Raw genomic sequence first — 13,487 nt, 5'->3', positions numbered from 1 at the left:
TCTCAACTGTAAATTGTACAGTCGGAATTTCACGTCTCAAGTTGGTCTTTTCGAGTTTTTTATGCAAACGAGTTCGTTTCGTAGTCCATTCAATTGTCCAATTAAAACGTCCAAAGCATTTACCTTGTTAAGCTCATCACGTGACAATTTTATTTGAGGGAGCAAGTTGAACTATATTTTCACCGCAGATTGCGCTTCTTGTGCTTGTTAGTTTTGTGTGCAGCTAGTTGGAAGCTGCTCTCTTTTCTTCTGACTTTAACAATTGGCTGTGCCTTCCGGCTACCGTCTTCAAAGAAAAATGATGTCAATATGAAAACATTGTCTTTCGCGGGGAATTATGTGGCCGAAAATGAAGATGATTTTGACTGATAAGAGCATTCATCAATGAGTATACGACTGAGAATTTATGGAAGGAAATTGAATATTTGTGGCTGAAAAATTCAACTCATGACTTTAGTTCATCTTTACGGGTACAAAGGGGTTACTCAGCGTAACTGGTACAATATACATAGTTTTCAGATGGTAATTTTTTGATAATTTGATAATAAAAACAAGTGGACAATGGCATTTTTTTATAAATGAGTGTAGTAATTATTGCTAATCAATTAGCATTTTGTCTCGGGATGAGTTTTCTTTTTTTTAATTTTCCTTTAATAGTTTTTTTCTGTAGAAATAGTTCAGGGCCTCCAATTTTTCAAAATTTTTGCAAAAAAAATACACAGCTAATTTTGTTTTTTTTTTTTAATGCAAAACTTTGCACCATTTATGTAAAAGAGCCAGGAAAATGATTCTCAAAATATTTAAAATATATTTTCGACTCATTCAGAAATATTTTTCTGGTTATTTTTCATGAATAGTGCAATTTTTTCGATTGAAAAAAGAGCAATTACCTATGTATGAGTCAAATTTCAAAAGCTCGCAATTGGTATTTTACATTTGTTTCAAATTTGGAAAAAAAAACCTCTGTAACTCAAAAATTGTAGACTCCGGGCCATTTTAAACATTTCAAACGTGTACGGGGCAAACGAATGATAAACAATTTACAATAATTAATTTGTTTATAAATATTATTTGTTTTTAGACATGTATAATGGATCTTCAATGTATGACTTTAAAAGCTCATAGTAGTCTCCTCTTAATGCCTCATTTATGTGAGAATTAATTATTGATAACCTCGACGAATCCAACATTGTTTTTCACTTTATCATAAAATTTCCGGAACAACTGAGCATGAATGAATGTCCAATGCCTCCGGAAAATTGAGATCCATTTCATAAAATTCCCGGTAGAAACGCGAAAATTCGGGGAGCCTTTCAACGTTGTCAAACTTTTATCGAAAATTCCAGTTTGAAATTTTCGGCAGTGTTAGAGAGAATTCCCCTCAGAGAAGAAAATGTATTCTCACCGGCAAAATGCATGAATTTTCGTCACCGATGTATTTTTGCCGTGTGGCGTGGTAAAATGAATATTTTAATTGTTGAAAGTCCTGGGGAACATACCTCCAGTTCACTCAATACTCGCATTGACCTGGGTGGACCGACCCCTTAAAGCGGATGGAACCGAGTTATTCTCGTATCAGTTTCTGGTTCGCGACATTCTTCCACAATTTACACATCCCCACAGAAAAAATACTTGAATTGAGTATATTGTATTCCGGAATCAAGTATATACATAAATCTGAATTAAGAATAAAATATACTTGATGCAAGTTTATTTTATGCTCGAATGGGGGATGGGTACTTCAAATAGAGGATGATTTTTGCGTATCAGGCCGGGTTATACCAAGCCTTCTCACACTGTTAAAAATTTTTGTCAGAAATTTCCGATACACTTTTTGAAAATTTTAATCGAATTTAATTTTAATCGAAATAATTGAACTAAAAAATCAAGTATTTCATTGATTTTCAAATCATTCGACCAAAAAATCAATGGAATATTTGATTTTTCAATGACAAAATTTCCTGAAATTTTAGTGGAAATTAAACATGATAATAATTTCCGTGATTTGACTCGGAGAATCCAGACGAAACGTGTTAACAGTGTAGTATAGAAATTTCTTTCTAGAAATTTTTAGTCCTAAATTTTTAGACAAACCATTTTTTGTCTTTTATATTCTGACACTTGACATTACACTTGAGAGGGTTTAGTACAACCCAGCCTGATCCGAAAAAACAGCCTCGAATTGAAATACTCATCCCCCATTCGAGTATAAAATATACTTGAATTACGTGCACTTTATACTCGAGTCAAGAATAATATGCTTGAATCAAGTATATTTTCTTCTTGATGCAGGTTTATATACAAAATATACTTGAATTAAGTACATTTTATACTCGAGTCAAGAATAATATGCTTGAATGAAGTATATTTTCTTCTTGATGCAGGTTGATGCATATACTTCATTCTGGTATAAAATGTACTCCATGCATGCGATATGCGCAAATTTGAATGAAAAAGGAACGTACGAGAGCACTTCCTTCAATGACTACATCATTTGACGATTTTATAATAAAAATACTCCTCCATACTGAACTTTTCCGCTATATTTTTGCCTAATGGCCATTATCAATCGAAACTAACAGATGCCGAGTTTTTCAAGTACAGTTGAACAATTCACTCCATACAATTTTTCCTTCTCCGGGATTATCATCACTTTTTTGGGCTATATTAAATTTTATCGTGACGAAATATGTAGCTGGCAACTCGATGGAAATAACCATATTCGAAAAGCGTTACGTGGAGAGAATATCGAGTGTTTCTATAAAAAAAGCATGGAAACATGAACGACGAGATGATGGAGACGAACGTTTTTGGAAATTTCTGCGTCTTCAGACATTTTATGCTCTGCAACTATTGGAAATGGCTTTCCTTACACTGTTAAATTTGTTACACCGCAATAAATTTTATCGTTGTGAGGAAGATGTCTACGTTGTCTATGTGGATTCTATACTGTTTGAAAATTTTGACTGAGATTTCCGGTAAGAGTCATGAAAATTGGTAACAAGTAACATTTCCACTGAAATTTCAAGAAATTTTGTCATGCAAATTTTTAATTTCATAGAGAAATCCGTGGGAACTGAACATTTCAGTTTAATTATTTTTCTATTATGAAAATCGGAATTTAAGCTGCAGAATGATATATTTTTCGGTCAAAATAAAAAACTTAATTGCGACCAAAAAAAATGTATTTTGAGTTTTAAAAATGGTAAATTACGATCTTAATAGAACCGTATTTTGCGATTTTTTGATACGTAATTTACGAAAAAACTCATCCTATTTTTCGCTTAGATAAACTTTTTTTCATTTGTTGTTAATTACACGGAGAGAAATTTTTTAGAAAAATTCTAGTGTTAGCACGCGAAAAGAGGCGCAAAGTGACGGCCAGTAAAAAATTCCAGTGCCGGCGCTAGAAATTTTATCGGAGAAAACGTGAATTTTTCCCCGTATTTCTGTGAAAATTTTATAGAAATCCCCAGAAATTTTACCAGAAATACCAAGAAATTTTACCTTAACAGCACTAGAATTTTTCACAGCCGGTGGATTGTAATTTTTTCCAGTACTCGTACTAGAATTTTTCTGTAAAATTTCTCTGCGTGTACGGATAAATAGATATAAAGTACAGAAGACATCGTCGTAATTAGCGAATACGAAACCCCAAATTACGTTTATGTAATTGAAATTTACGAATACAAAACGATAAATTACATTTATGTAACCGTAATTTACAGACTTCTTGATCGTAATTTACGTTTACGTTTTTCTGTGTGAAGTTTATTCAGTGAATTGTTGCAAGGTACATAAAACCAATCCACTCTGTAAATTCCACAATGAGTTGATGAATATGCAAACAATCAAGTGTTTACTGACCACAATTAGCATCTTATCCAAAATGCAATTTGTGCAAGCTCGAACATCTCTCTCCTCGCCCTCCAAAAATATGAAAAATGATTGTTTGTAATCGCCATTGAAATCTGGAGAAAACGCTAAAGCCTAAATTATCGCCCCTGAAATAATTCACAAAGGGCGAAAGCAAGATAAATGCATCGTAGTGACATGAATAGGTATAAAGGTATACGTATGTATGAGTGAGTGCTACCACTGGGGAAAAGCCGGTAACGTAGTATTACAACCATCGGAAATTGAAACTGACTCGGGGCGCGTACATATTTTATTCCCACGAGTCGGTTCTGCCACCCCTTCGCCGCCCCCCTCCGTCGTACCTCACAACGTTATTCTCATGGTGAAATATTTTCGAATCTGCGGCAAAATCTCCCTCTACAAAATTTCTGGGGCTGGTAAGACAGCGAATGCATACGTCTCAATATTCATAGCTTTATGTCATTATTTTCACGGATGCATCACGATTTTGGAGATTTGGAGAAAACTGTTGCTGCAAAAATTATTCATTATTGTGGATTCTGAAAATTCAATCAAGTTATGAAATTTCCATCTCACTCCCACACCCAGAAAAATGGTTTATTTGAATTGAGTAAACTTTATTTGAATCACGTAACACGGATGAAAATATTTAATAGAAAAACCTATCGAATTCGTTAGAAAATTCTATTTAATTTCTATTGAACTGTTCTATTAGTTTTTGGCCGATTCTATTGAAATGTTCAATAGAAAATATTCACTAGAAAAAGTCAATAGAGTTGAATTTTTCTATATAACTTATTCTATTGAGATATTTTCTATAGAATTTCCTCGTCTCAAATTTTCCAAGTTTTTTCGTTTGATTTTCTTGATGAGAAGAAAAGAAAAATAGAAAAATAGAATAGAAAAAAACTTGGAAAATTTGAGTCGAGCAAATTCTATAGAAAATATGTGAAAAGAATAAGTTATGTAGAAAAATAGAATTCTGTTGACTTTTTTTATTGAATGTTTTCTATTGAACATGTCGATAGAATCAGCCATAAACTAATAGAAAGTTTAATAAAAATTAATTAGGATTTTCTAACGAATTCAATAGGCTTTTCTATTAAATTTTTTCGTGCGTGAAATCATCTATTAGAAGCAAATAAACGATTTGACCAGAATTCTTCAGTTGGAGATGATGAGTGATCAGATCGGAAATATATAAAACTGTGTAGATTACATGAATTTATGGGAAGACTTATGCTAACACTTAAAAATTTTCTCGAGACAAAAGAATTTCATCCTGTCGAAAATCTTCTTTCTTTCAGTGTGACCACAAAATTACTTACCAGGAGATTTCGTGTTTCTAGAAATTGACAAGAGACTATTTTGTATCTTGTATCAAGGAAATCATCTTCGTCGAAGGTAATTGTTCTCAGTGCAGCAAAACATGTGCTGAAATCAGTAGCGAAGTGATCGAACGTTTCAAGTCAATTTAGTATTCAGTTGAGTTTTCCAGAAATATTTCCGAATTCAAGAGAGATAGCCAGATTTTTATAATAACCTTTTTTGTAGAGCAAATTGAGTGCTACTAAAAAGGTTATGAAAAAATTTTGCCAACTCCCTTAGATTTTAAGATATTCATTGAAAACTGGCCAACAGCCAAAATCGACTTGAACCGTTTGACCATTTCGCTACTAAAATATTTACATTGTCAGAAAAATATCGAAATTCCATGGATAGTTGACTACTAATTCTCATAAAAGTGAGATTGAATTCGATTTAGGCTGAAAAAAATAATGAAATCTGGTATTTCATTGAAAATTCAATATTTTTGAACAGCGTGAACCCTAGAATTTCCGAACTTACTAAAAATGTCAGTAGAAACATAACTATTCAGCTTAAGTGCACATCAAACTGATTGAGCAGCGCATACTTCTGTCGAACAGTCACCTCAAACCATTTTCATCACTATAAAACACTCCCAGAAGGTGATAGCGATTAGGGACGAGGAACGTGGTCGTACGCTCCCGAATTGAAAACAATCTTGTAGCGCGGTTTTATCGGTAGTTAAGTAATTAGCGACACTGGTTCTCGAGTTAATCCAATCATTCGTATCTACGAACGTCCACATAGAACTAATCAAATCATCGAGTTACTGTCTGTACGAAAAACTTCAGTAGATAAACCCAACGTATTCAGTAGAGAAACCGAACGCGTTAAGTAGAAAAACCCAACGCATTCAGTAGAAAAACCCCGCGCATTCAGTAGAAAAGTCCAGTGTCTTTCCACTGAAATTGCAGCGGTTGCGCACGTGTTTAAGAAAAGAAATGATCCATAGAAACTATTGTATAAAGAAATCAATAGATTTTGATCTTCCTGCGGAGTAATTTGAATGGAATAAGCAATTCATTAGATCCAAATGAAGGATTATGACACGTTAATGAATTCGTTCTTCTCGTCAAGTAAACAAAGACATAAATTCTAATTCATAAAGTCTCTACTTGGACCAAGAAAATATTTCAATTAAATTAAATGAGTAGTTATTGTTAATTATTTACAAATAAAAAAATTGTTAATTCAATAGCGAAGTGGTAAAACGGTTCAAGTCAATTTCGACTACTGGCCAGTTTTCAATGAATATCTTGAAATCTAAGGAAGATAGCAGAATTTTTATCATAACCTTTTTTGTAGAGCCGATTGCGAGCTACAATAAATATAATTATGAAAATGTCGCTATCTCTCTTAGATTTGGAAATATTCTTCAAAAACTTAACTGGGAGATAATTCCACTTAAACCGTTTTACCACTTCGCTACTGAAATATTTATTATTCTTTATTCGGATTAAATGCTTGTTAAATATGCATGATTATTGATGCACTGAAAGAAAAAATTAGTTCTGCCGAAAAATTATACGTGTTATTCGCTAAACTAAATAATTTCGAGGGGAAAATTTTTTTTTGGAAAAAAATATTCTTTCCTCTTCAATGTGTTCTTTCTATGATATAAATCTATGGATTTCTCCCAGACCAAATGATTGTGTTACAATATTATATTTTTTCCTGCTAACAGTTCGAATTCTTCTAGGGATATTTCTGACAATCACGATAAAAATTTAATTTTAGTGCAAGACGTTAAATTTCCTTCTATCAAGTTAATGATTTCCCTCAAGTAAATTTGTTCCCCTTCATCAAATATTCTCACGCGGAACATATAGTTTATTATTAGAGTTAATTTTCTCCGTAATGTAAACGAATTTTAGGAAATAAATGGAAAAAGTTGAAACATTTAATGAAATATTCCTTTCTCCTCAAAAAACCCATTCATTTGAGTTTGAATAAAGTTGGTTACAGTCAAACCATTTCTCTCGGTGTATTAACTTCGTTCCATTGCCATTATTTCTGTAGAATTTCTTCAACTTAAATTTGCAAAATTTCTTTGCTTGAATTTTTTAATGGAGGAACAATGCTGTGAAAAATTCTGCAGGGCAATCGCTCAGAAACCTTTCCGAAATATTTCCCCGGGAAATAAATCACGCCGTCCGTAATAAGTATGACGCCTATGTCCAATCACTCTATCCCCTCCAGCCTTGAACCTATTGCTCAATGCTCGACTGTACAGAGGTTGCCAAAACTCCCGTCTTGAAGTTCGAATACTCCCATCGATTTTTCTCCCAAACTTTCGCGATACACGCACCACCCGCCAAGAGCAAAACTGTTTTACCAATGTCTGTATATATAGGCATTCCACTCTGCCCAGACCATGGCAAGAATCGACATCTTCCCCAACAATTACTGTTAGAATTTTTTTGGAAATTTCATGGAAAATATGATAGTAATTCTCATGGAAGTGACATTGAATCAAATTAAGGGGAAAACCATGGAAAGGGAAACTTGGAAGCCAAACAAGGAAACCATGAGTTTTCAGCAACTTGACTGAATTTTCAAACACAAAATGACATAAAATTCCCATTTTCTCTAAATTTTTATTCATTTTTATTTCATTAATTTTGATAGTGAAGAATCAAAATCTAAGTGCTGGAGTGAAATTTTGGTTACAATTGTAATTTAAATCCTCAATAGTTTTTTATTGAAGGAACTTTTGTCCAATTTCATATAGATTTTATTCATAATAGTTTTTGTTATCGAACAATTTTTAATGCATTTGTAATATTTTTCAGATTAAGAAGGGAGTGAATCATTTTCCTGGTTTTTATGAATTTTCTCTGAAAAATCAAGTGTTTTATTGATTTTCAGATCTTTCGCCCAAAAAATCAACGAACCATTTGGCTTCTCAATGCCAACATTTCCTGAAATTTCCTCGGAAATCGAATACGATAAAAATTTCCGGGATTCGGCCCATAAAATTCCGAAGAAAATTTTAAACAGAACTAGCAAACTGCCCGTTAGCCGAAGCGAGAAAAAAGTTAAACGAGCGTTACGCAATGATCCCATGCGCGGATTTTATATAACTCTCAACTGCTCATGTGGAAACTTCACTTGACACTTCATGTCATGAGCGTCAAGTAAAGCCAACTGAAAAGTCTCCCTCTTCCCTCAATCTTTATTAAACTCATTAATCAAGCCGATACTTCATCAATTCCGCATTAATCCCACATCCACCCCCGAAGACATCCACCCCCAGAAGAAAGGAGTCCCTCACCCCAAAAAATTCCAAACTTTTGAAATATTCTTTCCATTCATCTTGCAAGTTGCTGCAGGAACTCTTATTGTCAGATCTCAAAGCTCCCTCCCACTGGCACTCAGCGCCTTTGTACACAAGCGAATACACCAACACAGTGAAAGTAATTTTGAATCGCGTGCCTGGACTAAAATGCTCCGTTTCACACACGATAACCAATACACATTAACATTGGCTGTGTCTCTCGGTTAGGCCTTCTGCACGCCGGTATACATAGAGCCTCCAGTTAGAAAAGGGGACCAGTGTAAATCGGCCTTCTGTCGGTGAGACGTCGACAAGCCCCAGGTGGTATTGTCAACTCAGTGATCCAAAGTATTACAGGCCGTAAACACAAGGGCCCATCTTTTCACTCTGTTTCGAGCCACAAGGACTGGAAGAAAGAATTGGAGTAAAATATCTAGGCTATCGTTGTTATTGTGGTGAGGTTAGGCACAAAGGGGAGATTGCAAAGAAATAAAGAAGTCGCTGATTTCCTTGAGTTTTTCCGCTCTGCCCCTCGGCCGTTCATTTCTCTCTTTACTGACGGCAAAGGACAGTTTCATTCGGCAGAGCATACAATATAATCAATATCGTTCTGCCACTCCATTGGAAAAAAGAGGTAACTGCTCACTTTTTTTTTCACTTTATTCCCCGTCATCGGCAATAGATTGGAAATAAAATGCTGAATGAGGGCGATTTGGGAGAAATATGTTTCTAGCTGGAATTTGAAAATAGGCTCTAGCGCATATGGATCATCTAGTGACGCATCTGCGGTTATTTCTGGAACATTCGCGGACCTCTCTGGTCGGATAACTCGGGTCCTGACTGTGGGTGGAGTTCATCGAGACTCGAGTTTTCCCATTTTTCGCCTTTCAATTGCGGAATGAGATGTAGACTTTGGCTGGGATTTGTTACGAGTTTTCACTGTTATCATTTGTGGTGTACATTAGTATTTCGCTGGGATTCTTATTTTGAGTCGCGAATGAAGTTCCGTAACTTTTGTGATTTAAACTTGACGCCTGGGATTCCCAACTCCTTCGGTATGCAGCAGTCGTGTTGTACATTTTTCAACTGTGACCACGAATGCACGTGAAATCATGCGAGATGAGGACTGATTCAATTTCAGTTTGTGTGGGATTAAAAGGAGTTTTCATTTTTTTTCTGCTCACTGGCGGGTTTTTTTTTTCCACGGGGCCGTTCTTTTTTTTGTTATATTGTTACCCGGGACAACCATGCGACACGCTCGGGGATCCAGTGTTCAACGGTGGGTTGAACTTGTTACGGTACCAATACCACCAACACTGATAACACTCTGCGACTGGAGTGTCTGCAGTGCGTCACTTTTGTTGAATTTGCGATAAAAAGCGATCGAAGGCCTCAAGCCTAAAGTGTGTCAATTTGACGCCATTGATTATTGATGGTGAACCAGACCTAATTATTTGCCGCATCATTATTGGAATGTTGCGGACTACGCGGGAGTGAGTAATCGCGCGTTTAAGGCAAAACATTTCGTTGAAGCAGGGATTTTTTTTATGGCAGAAACAAAATTAAGTTTGAGTCAGGAATTTACTATTTTTGCGAATGACTATTTATATAGTTTTTTTTTCATGCACTCACAAGAGAATTTTTGCGAATGGAGAATACGGAAAGCTCGGAAACGCTGGGGCCTGCGTCTGTCGTCTTGTTACTTTTACTACTTCAGGTTTAATATGAGATAATGATGAAAGATTAGGTTTTGATTTTTTTATTGATCAGAGAGGGGTTTTAGAGGAGTAAAATCTTCAAGTGTCCACATGACACAATTCTCAACTGATTGATTCAAATTTTCGTTTACACGTATATAATATGTATAAGTGTAACTAAATGAGTTTTTCCAAAATTTTTAGTTTTTCAATTTTTGGAATTTTTTCTCACAAATGGCTGAGGTGAAAAATTGAAAAAAATAGTAATATTCAACTACAGCATAATCATTGAGGAATTTTTCAGATTTTTCGAACCATTTATTCAAAATATAATGAGACAAATGATGCAAAAAATCGAAAAAAGACTTACTTCACGGATATCCAAGTACTTTGGCTATTTTCTCTCCTGTGAAATGAAATTTCACAATTTTTTTCAGAGAAAAAAGTTTAAAAAATGCATAGAATCAAGTTTTTCAAAAAGCTACGATTGCAGCGTGAAGACGCTTTTAAATATTCCATAAATGAAAAAAAAAGAAATCTATTTTTTTCCATTTTTTACATTAAAACTAAAGTAGTAAATTCATTTACACTGAACTTTCAGGAAAATTCGGCCTGGAATAATTCGATTCCATTCATTTTTCTTATGATTTGATGAGTAAATTAATGGAAATTACGCTGTTAAAAATTCTCGTTTGAATTTTCCATATTAAATCTCGAAAATTTTTGTCCTGTTTAATTTCCACTGAAATTTCAGGAAATCTTATCATTGAAAAATCAAACATTCCATTGATTTTCTGTTGGAATGATTTAAAAATCACTAAAATACTTGATTTTTCGGTTCAATTATTCCGTGACAATTCGGGAAAATCGGGAAAATTCAGAGAAAAATTGAAAATTCATGTCATTTTATTTCTAAATAATCATGTTCCATTGGAACTTCAATCAAGTTATGAAATTTCCGTCTCACTCCGACTAAAACTCGTGAATTACCTTGAATCCTACCTAAAATTTGAAATTTCATAATCATTTTTCCCCTAAATCAGATTCAATGTCCCTCTCATAAGAATTACTCCCATATTTTCCGTGAAATTTCAAAAGATTTCTAACAGCGTATCATTTTACTTCAATTATCCAGTAAAAATTGAGAAAATTCAGGTCATCAACATATTCTCGATTTTTTTTCCACTTTTTTGTTAAGCAAACTTAAGAAATAGAAGCAAAATTATGGGAATGTTGTTCTTGACTATGACTTATCCACAACAATTTCAAGAACAACACTCTCATAATTTTTCATCCATCTCTTAATTGTTCTCGCCTGATCATATCTAACAGACGCGAGTTAATGTAACTTCTTGGTAAATGACCATGGTGCTATGACATCTCGCACTACACAACCCATTCACGCAGTCTTATGAAACAGTCTATATTTATGCTGCACTTATGCCCGCAGTACCACCGAGTGGTCTGAACCACTGCCGAGTTTACACAGGATAATAGAAACGCAGTGAAACTATAAATTCAAAATTCCTCCATTTCCCCTTTCGTATTCACGGATCAATTAATTAATTAATTAATAACAATGGCCAATTCCGGGGGGCATTCGGATCAAAAACGTGGGACAGGGCCGGCGAAACTGCCGCGGGCCCCGACTCTATTTTCCTCAACTTTTTCGTTTCCCTCATTTCAGCTGTAATTTTGATATAAATATTAATTGCAATCAATCGTCCCACCCATGGAGACTAAAAAATACTCCTCCCCTGTTTCTCCATTCACTCGATTATTCAATTGATGAGTCAATACATCGATTACTGGAGTTTGAATTATGATGCGGAAAGAGGGAAACCGCGTGAAGTGAGGCGACACCCTGTGGCCGTTGTATTACCGACCTTGAACTTGCCTGGGCGTTGACAATCGTATTAATAACTCGGAAAAAAACTAATTTGCCTGTAGCCAACAGTCGCGAGCTATGGGTCAACATCGTGCGTTTTTGTTTCGAAGAACACATTGAAAAATTGAGGGATTTTAGGACGAATTTGTGACGAGGAAATATTGTCTTCATTTTTTAAAAGGAATTATTTGTGTTTTGTCACTGATTTTTCAGTTGTTCACGTCTTCTCATTTGTTATAAAGATCCCTAGGGGCACGTGGAGTGAAATGGTGGAGTAAATTTTTAACAAATAACACTTCCACTGATATTTCAAGGAATTTTGTAATTGAAAATTCATAATTTCATGGAAAAATATGTGGGAACTGTAGATTTCAGTTTAATGTTTCGGTGAAAATTCCTGGAATTCCAAGAATTCTAAAGGAACTCCCTGAAAAGGCAATCGAATTCAGACCTTGAATTCGATCTAAAGGGAAAAAGTCAATGGAATTCAAGGTCTTTCCCCGGAAAATTCAATCAAATTTTTTCAACAGTGTGGAATGTTTTCCTACTCATAATTTCTATCAACATTTCAATTTTTCCCCATACAATTTAAAATTTTCCAATTGAGTCGATCGATAAAGAAATAAAACTTGAATTTCCTGCAATCGCTAGACAAACTGCACTGCAATACTTCACGACAGAGTAGATAGTACATCTACCTAGGTCAGTCATTTATGTATTCAGCAGACTTCGTCTAATGTCTCGCTGTCTGACGTCGCAGAATCGTTTACAGGTGTTATAAAACAAAAAATCGATATTCTCGGTTCTACCTCCACAAGTTCCAATCAACCTCAAGACTGGTAGTGGTAGTTACGCTTCAGTTACACTCACCCAGTCTTCTAACCCCCGAGATATATGCATTACCATTTATCCGTTCACCCCAAGTGCTGGGGTGATGTGTAGAGTTGTTGTATACGAATTGGCCACGTCCGTGCGGTTTCAGAAAGAATGATCTCGGGAATTTCCCCTCAGAATGCTCGAGAACGGACATAAAAATGGTATTGATGGAAATTTCCACAATGAATTGCCGGGGATAACTGCCGATAGTTTTGTATGCAATGAGGTGGTGGTCACCCTGAATTTTGCTGGCGAATGATAGCCAATCAAAGCTGCAGTCTTAAAAAAATTTGGCTGAATTTTTCGAGAAAAGACCTTGAATTCGAATTAAGGGACAAAGTCAATGGAATTTTAAGTACATTGTTAGAAAAAAATGAAATCTCATGGACAGTTGGGTATTAATTTTCAGGACAATGACACTGATTGCAATTTAGGGGGAGAAAATCATGAAATTTTAGGTTTCGCTGAGGTTTCAGTAAAATTTCAGAATTAAGCAGCATAA

The 13,487-nt window shown here is 34.9% G+C and overlaps 1 protein-coding gene across 3 annotated transcripts in view; it reads left to right on the top strand.

Annotated features, from left to right (window-relative positions):
• Window positions 1-8,809: 8,809 nt before the first annotated feature.
• The window catches only part of LOC107039837 (multidrug resistance protein homolog 49), a 67,280-nt gene continuing 62,602 nt past the window's right edge, over window positions 8,810-13,487 (top strand). For all 3 annotated transcript variants that reach the window (XM_015259666.1, XM_015259673.1, XM_015259664.1), the window contains exon 1: window positions 8,810-9,158. The gene's annotated coding sequence lies outside the window, so the exon portion shown is untranslated. The remainder of the gene's footprint in view (window positions 9,159-13,487) is intronic.

The sequence above is a fragment of the Diachasma alloeum genome, unplaced genomic scaffold (assembly GCF_001412515.2).
Source record: "Diachasma alloeum isolate Michigan unplaced genomic scaffold, Dall2.0 Dall_scaffold_00308, whole genome shotgun sequence".
NCBI lineage: Eukaryota > Metazoa > Arthropoda > Insecta > Hymenoptera > Braconidae > Diachasma > Diachasma alloeum.
The sequence above is the reverse complement of the archived record's forward strand: the minus strand, read 5'-3'. Positions and strand labels throughout refer to the sequence as shown.